Raw genomic sequence first — 6490 nt, 5'->3', positions numbered from 1 at the left:
TTGAAGTCCTATTTGGCCAGCATGCACTGCACTTTGACTGCTTTTTCCAAATATTAATTGAGCTACTTTCTTTTAACCTCCAAGTTCTGCATTGAACCTGGTCACTATCATCTCCTTAACTGGTCATCGTCTTTATTTTCTTCGCCACTCTCATATATGATGAACAATCCTTCGATTCAGACTGGAAAAAATTTGGGGGCGCTCTTCTGAATGCCCTTGTATTTGTAGCTGTTGTCACAGTGGTCACGTTCCTGTCGGTATGCCTTTTCTATTACAGATGCATCAGTCCGCTGTATCTACATTATCTAATGCGGGTATTGATCTTTCTATCTGATCCTCACCTCTTCACCTTCCTTATCCCGAATTCTGTATTGGGTCATTGAAATTTTGTATTGGGTAGCCAAAATTTTGCAGGTTTTGCATTGGTCTTTATTCCAGTCATGCTGGTTGGTTTGTTATTTTCTTTTTCAAATTTCTTACCGGTGGTGTTTTCGGTCCTCTTCCGGTTAAAAGTCATGTCACGCAATATGTGATTGTTGTTGTAGGGCGTTTTGATGCCATGGAGAGTACTGCTATGAACCGGTATTACCATCAGCAGCAGAAGCAGCAGCATCAGTCTAGCAGTTATTGGCAGCAAGGCTCTGATGGGCGAACAATGGAGAAGGATTATACAAGGGAAGGAGAGGCTCGCTTTGATTCCTCCAAATGTGATATAGACCATCCTTTCCCATATATTATAAGTGGGTTTCAGCTCTGCATAAAACTCCCTTCAAATTAGTCAATTTTTAGGTTTTTATTTATGTTTAGAGCGCGCACACACATCTCTCTTTATATATTAGAGGATGTTTTGTTATTTTTTTTAGGTATTATATTCGATAATGTTTTGGTATTTTTTTTACCCACTTTGCGTTCAACTTTTTAGTTTCTTCTTGGAAAGTGCAGTGTGTATTTCAGAAACGTGTCAATGTCTAAGTCGGAACCCAAGAAAATCAATCTTGATCATCAAATTGTGCTCAACAAGTCATCAAGATGAGTTTTTGTTAGTTCAGTTTTCTATATTTTGTTTTTGATTTGAGGAGGAGCATAGCAAACGTTGGGGGGACGATCTGCTCTTATTGTTTTTAGCTGGTCCAACACTAACATATCAGTCTATTGATAATGTCTGTATATATACTCCTCTTCTCGGTGTCTATTGATCGACATGTATAGTGTTTGGATCGCAATCTGAACTGGCATTGGAATCTATTATGAGATAATTTGCCAATGTTCTTGGTTAGTGTACGTTACACATGACTAGTTTTTCAGGGACATGCAATCTGAATTGGCATTCGAATCTCTATTGCAGTGGCATGCCACCGTTATTGGTTAGTTTATGCTGCTCATGAGGGTAGTTTTCCGATTATATACAATCTTATTCGCCATCGGAATCTATCTTGTGGTGGTTTGCCACCGTTATTGGTTAATCTTTGTTGCATATGCAAGTTATTTCACATTAAATACTGTTTGAATCGGTATTGGAGTCTATATTGTAGTGGTCTGTCACCATCATTGGTTACTAGTTAGTTCCATTAGTCTACGTTGCATATGAAATTAGTTATCAGATGGTATACAATCTGATCGGTATTGTAGTGGTTGGTCACCATTATTGGTTAGTTTACATTGTACATGAAGGTGGTTCTTTTTTTTGTTTCTTTAATTTATATACTATGTAAATTTGAATTGGAATCTATATTTGGGTGATTTGCCATTGTTATTGGTTAGTCGATGGTGCACATGAAAGAAGCTTTTCAATGGCATATAACCCTAATTGGCTTTGGAATCTCTATTATAGTTGTGTGTAGGGTTATTTCACAAACCAATTAACTCTTCTAGAAAAATTCAACAATTCCAATTTAATAATCCTATCGGCCTCTCTTTGTAATTGGTTTATGTTTAAGGACAAGGCATCCAAGGCGAGGTTAACCAAGACAAAAGTCACTCATCGTAGTGGCCAGAAATGTTTAAAAGCACTGATAACAACCTTTGTAAGTATATTAAACATGTGATATTTTTTTAATAAATTTTGTACTAGAAGAAAGTCATTGTTATCTAATTTCTCCCTATTTACTGATTGATAGGAACTAAAATATGGAAGACCTCCAAATCATTTGGAAAAGGAGGTGCTGCAGCAAAAGAGATGGGTTGAATTTGTTGTTTGGATGGACTCTATGGTATGTAATCTTAGTTGGATTTCCAATATACTTTTAAACCATATTTTCATTTTATTTTTTAGTACTATTAGATATTATATCTTACCTCATTTTATGGTTAACATTGTATAACAAAAACATGCGTTGTGTTATGTAATTAATACTAACATGTAATATTGATTTTTTTTGTCAGAATGCTATAGGTAATGATTGCCAAGACGATGATCCAAATTATTTTCAACATATATCAGGAGATGATGAGGATGAGGATGAGGATGATGGTGGTGAAGGAGGAGATGATGATGATAGTTGATGATGATAGTTGCGGTGTTGGTGATGATGTGGATCTGAGTAATGAGGATGGTCAAGATGATCATGAGGATGATCTTGGTGGTGGTAGCTAGGCATGCACATGCATTGTTTTTTATGAAGAAATTATTGTGTAGAATGACATTGTTATGTTTAGATGGGTGTTGTGAATTTACCCTATATCAATGAGACATTTTGATTTTGTAATCGTACGATGAGTTTGATTTATCTATGTTGTTAATTTATCGTAGAATAACGATATTCATGAAATATTTTGATTTGTTAATCATATTTGAATTTTACTTGTTTTGATTAAAAATAATACTGATTTTATTAGTATTATGTTGCTATTTTATACATGTTTTGAAAATTGTTAATGACACATTGTTATTTTTTTGGATGGATGTTGTCAATTTCTCTTAAATTTCTTTACAAATGATTTTGAATTGTGATATCTGCTTTAATGATATTTAGAAACTATCATATATTTCACTATGAATCTATAAAGGGGGTCATATATGTAAAGAAAAATATACTCTATATAAGAAGTCAAATGTGGATGTAACCATGGATGCAAAATTGAAAGTAAAATTGGATGTTAAACTAGGAATTAATACAAAATGCAAACAATTGACATACAAAGTGTTTTAAATTAGAAGTGAAAAATTGTGCAATAGTTGACACAAAGAAGGGAACAAAACATGGCATACAAAAGGATATCAAATTGGGCAAAAACAAGGACACATAAATGGGCACCAAATTAGATGCAAAAAAAGACAACAACTAGATGTAAAATAAGATGCAAAGTTGAGCGTTAAAAAGAAGCAAAAAACTTTACAAATTAATATGCCAAATGATGATGCAAATAATGGTGTAAATTTGGGATGCAAACTTGGGCACAAAAAAAGGAAAAAAAAAAGATGTAAGAAAAGACATAAAACAAGATGCAAAATGGGGCTGAAAAAAGGTGAAACCAAGGATGCCATATTCGATGTAAAAAATGATTCCTAATCAAATGCAAATTTAGGCTCGAACTCAGACACAAAATTATATGCAAATGTGGACACAAAATGAGGCAAAAAAAGATGCAAATTTGGATGGTGAAAACGATGTAAAACTAGACACCAAAAAAATGCAAAATTGGATGAAAAAGTGGGTGTAAATAATGGTGCAACATTGGACACAAGTAGACACAAAAAAATGGTGCAAAAGGGGCATAAAATAGCTTAAAATTGGATGCAAAACTTGGTGCAAAAACAAATACAAAAGTAGACGTAAAAAATGGCTCTAAATTGAATGTACCATTAGACACAAAATAAGATGCAAAGGTAGACACAACACATGACTCAACATAAGATGAAAATATAAATGCAAATTTGGATGCTCAAAATGATGTAACATTAGATGCAAGAGATGGTGTTAAAAATGATGCAAAATTGGATGAAACAAATGACGCAAAATATGGTGCAAAATGAGATGGGAAAAATGGAGACAAATCAAATGTAAATGTGGATGTAAAAAATGGTCCAAAAAAAGATGCAAAAATGGGCAAAAAAATGGATGCAAAATTTGGTGCTAAATCAAATTCAACAGATGGTGCAAAGATAGGCACCAAAGCTGGTGCAAAAATAGAAGCAAAAACTAGTGTAAGCCTAGATACAAAATCTGGCATAAGACTAGATGCAAAAACTGACACAAAATGGATGCATAAAAAGACGTTAAATTGGATTCAAAATACATTGTAAACTTGATGCGAATGATGGCGCAAAAATGGAAGCAAAGAATGACACAAAATAGGAAGCAAAAGAGAATGAAAAATAGATGCAAAAAATGACACAAAACTAGAAGCAAAACCTGTCATAAAATAAGATGCAAATATTGGTTCAAAATTTGACGCAAAAGATGATGCATAATTTGGTGTAAAAAATGATGCAAAATCTAGCGTGAAAAAAGATGCAAAATCAGGTGCAAAAAAGGACGCTTTAAAAATTGTACAATAGAGCCAGATTTAGCGCCAGGTTGCTCATCACAATTACAAAAAAATTGCACTAAAATCTGGCACTAAATCTGGCGCAAATCGCTGGTTTTGTTGTAGTGTGACAACACTTGGATTAGAGACAATACGTCTTTAATACTATCTAATGTCTCTCTATAGGCAATAATTTTTTTATTCAAATATCACTTTTGTCTCTCTAGAGACAATATAGAACAATGAATCCATAAATATCTAACCATTGAAATAAATTAATATCAAAAACATTTAATTAAAAATAAACTACAAAATAGTTGATCAATTCATGTTAGTGCACAGTGGAATCGAACCACCAACCTCCTGCCTGTAAGGCAGGTGCTCTTCCATTGAGCTAGCACACTTTAAAGAAATACGTGAAGAGTTATGGCAATCCTTAAAATTACATTTATAGTCATTGATTAAAAAAAATAAAAAATGATACATGATATATAATCTTTATAAAAACTATAATCATGCACACCATATTTTTAACTTACTAAAACTAGCAATTGCCCCAAAAGGTGTGTTACACAAAAATATCGTCACCATGATTATTTGCAGTTAGTATGGGTCTATCATCACTTGTACTGTCCTCCTAAGAAAGTCTCAGACCTCAGCTCTTCAAATCAAGCTTTGGAAATGAGAGAAAGACATTAAAAATCAATGTAACTCTGGTTCCGCACTTTCTCTCATGGTCACCTACGGTCCCGCACCTTCTGTGTACAAAAGTTGTGGACCTGCCTGCTCTGTCCCTAACGGTGTAGGTGCGGACCCCTGCGAAAGTCAAAAGGTGCAAGTTTTATCTTAAAAAACTCACTTTGGGTTAATTCTAGAGGTTTCTAGAAGGAATTTTGACGTCGATTGTTCGCTCTGAGGTGGTTCATGCATCCCAAAAGAGAAGGAGCTAATCCCTTGATGAGAGGAGCTATCCCCTTGAAGGAGGGCTTTATCCCTTTGAAGGAGGACCTAGTAACCTTCCTCCATTGCACTATAAATACAGGCATTGGGCTGGATGATGGGAAGGTTAGAAGCTGAACATTTTTGAGGGTAAATGCTGGTGAAATGAAGACTTCCTAGTTGAGCTTAAGAGGAGAGATCACACATCTTTTTGGCTTCATTGGGGAGTGAGTGAAACTTGTCAAAGTAGAGGAGACTTCTTGCTGGACCCTAGGAGGAGCTTGTACAACATCAAGGCAAAGGTTGTAAAGTTCTTCTTCTTTTGAATTAATACAACCAAACTCATTTTTCTCAACAAGTATCTTATGTTATTTGTTTCATGGACTCCTTGACTTTCATGTTAAATATGTTTTATGCAATTGGCTTTTCAGGTGCTATTTAATTTTTTTACCTTGTTTGTGTTTGCATATTCGCGAAAAGGAGCTCATTTGGATGGAAGAAGCAAGGGCATCCACAAGCTTGTGTTGGACCTAAGGTAGGCCCTAAAAACACTTGTTTGCTATTGTTTATCAAAGCATATTTAGAGAAATATAGTTTCTGGTTGGTTTGCCTGTCATTAGGTCTTCTTTAGATTCTAGGAAGGTCTATCTTGTCCACAAGATCGACTTATTCCGTGTGACAAAATGGCGACTCCACTGGGGACTTGATTGTTTTCCTTGTTTTTACTTTGACCTGAGAAACTTTATTTTTGTTTCTGTTTTTGGCTTGTTGTGTGGAAAATTGGGTAGAGTTTGTAGATCTAGGGTTATTTTTCATTTTTCATAGCTTTGGGAGAGGACCGCACCCTAGCCGTTTGACACAGTGCGTACTTACCTGCAGCTTGGCTTTTAGCACAGAGCGGGACCGCACCTGTGCCAACTATGGGCCTGGGGACCCTGTCAAAATTTTGAAAACCCTAAAATTTCCTTTGTCAGTCAGCTTAGTTTGTCTTTGGAAATTGTTATCCACTACCCAGACCTGCATATAACTTGTCAGAAGCTTTCCTTGGATTGATTTCGTTAGTATTAGGGTTTTAGGTGAAATT

At 35.0% G+C, this 6490-nt stretch overlaps 1 long non-coding RNA gene across 1 annotated transcript; it reads left to right on the top strand.

Moving 5' to 3' along the window:
* The first annotated feature begins 577 nt into the window (after positions 1–577).
* On the top strand, positions 578–2702 carry LOC149188221 (uncharacterized). Its single transcript, XR_016256254.1, has 4 exons — positions 578–740; positions 1938–2024; positions 2118–2210; positions 2383–2702. It is a non-coding gene; the product is annotated as an uncharacterized LOC149188221 (long non-coding RNA).
* The last annotated feature ends 3788 nt before the right edge of the window (positions 2703–6490 follow it).

This window comes from Pinus tabuliformis, chromosome 3_1, assembly GCF_031772625.1.
Source record: "Pinus tabuliformis cultivar Carrire ecotype Pingquan chromosome 3_1, CPIR1, whole genome shotgun sequence".
NCBI classification, from domain to species: domain Eukaryota; kingdom Viridiplantae; phylum Streptophyta; class Pinopsida; order Pinales; family Pinaceae; genus Pinus; species Pinus tabuliformis.
Note: the sequence above shows the minus strand (reverse complement) of the source record. Positions and strands in the feature narration are given on the sequence as shown.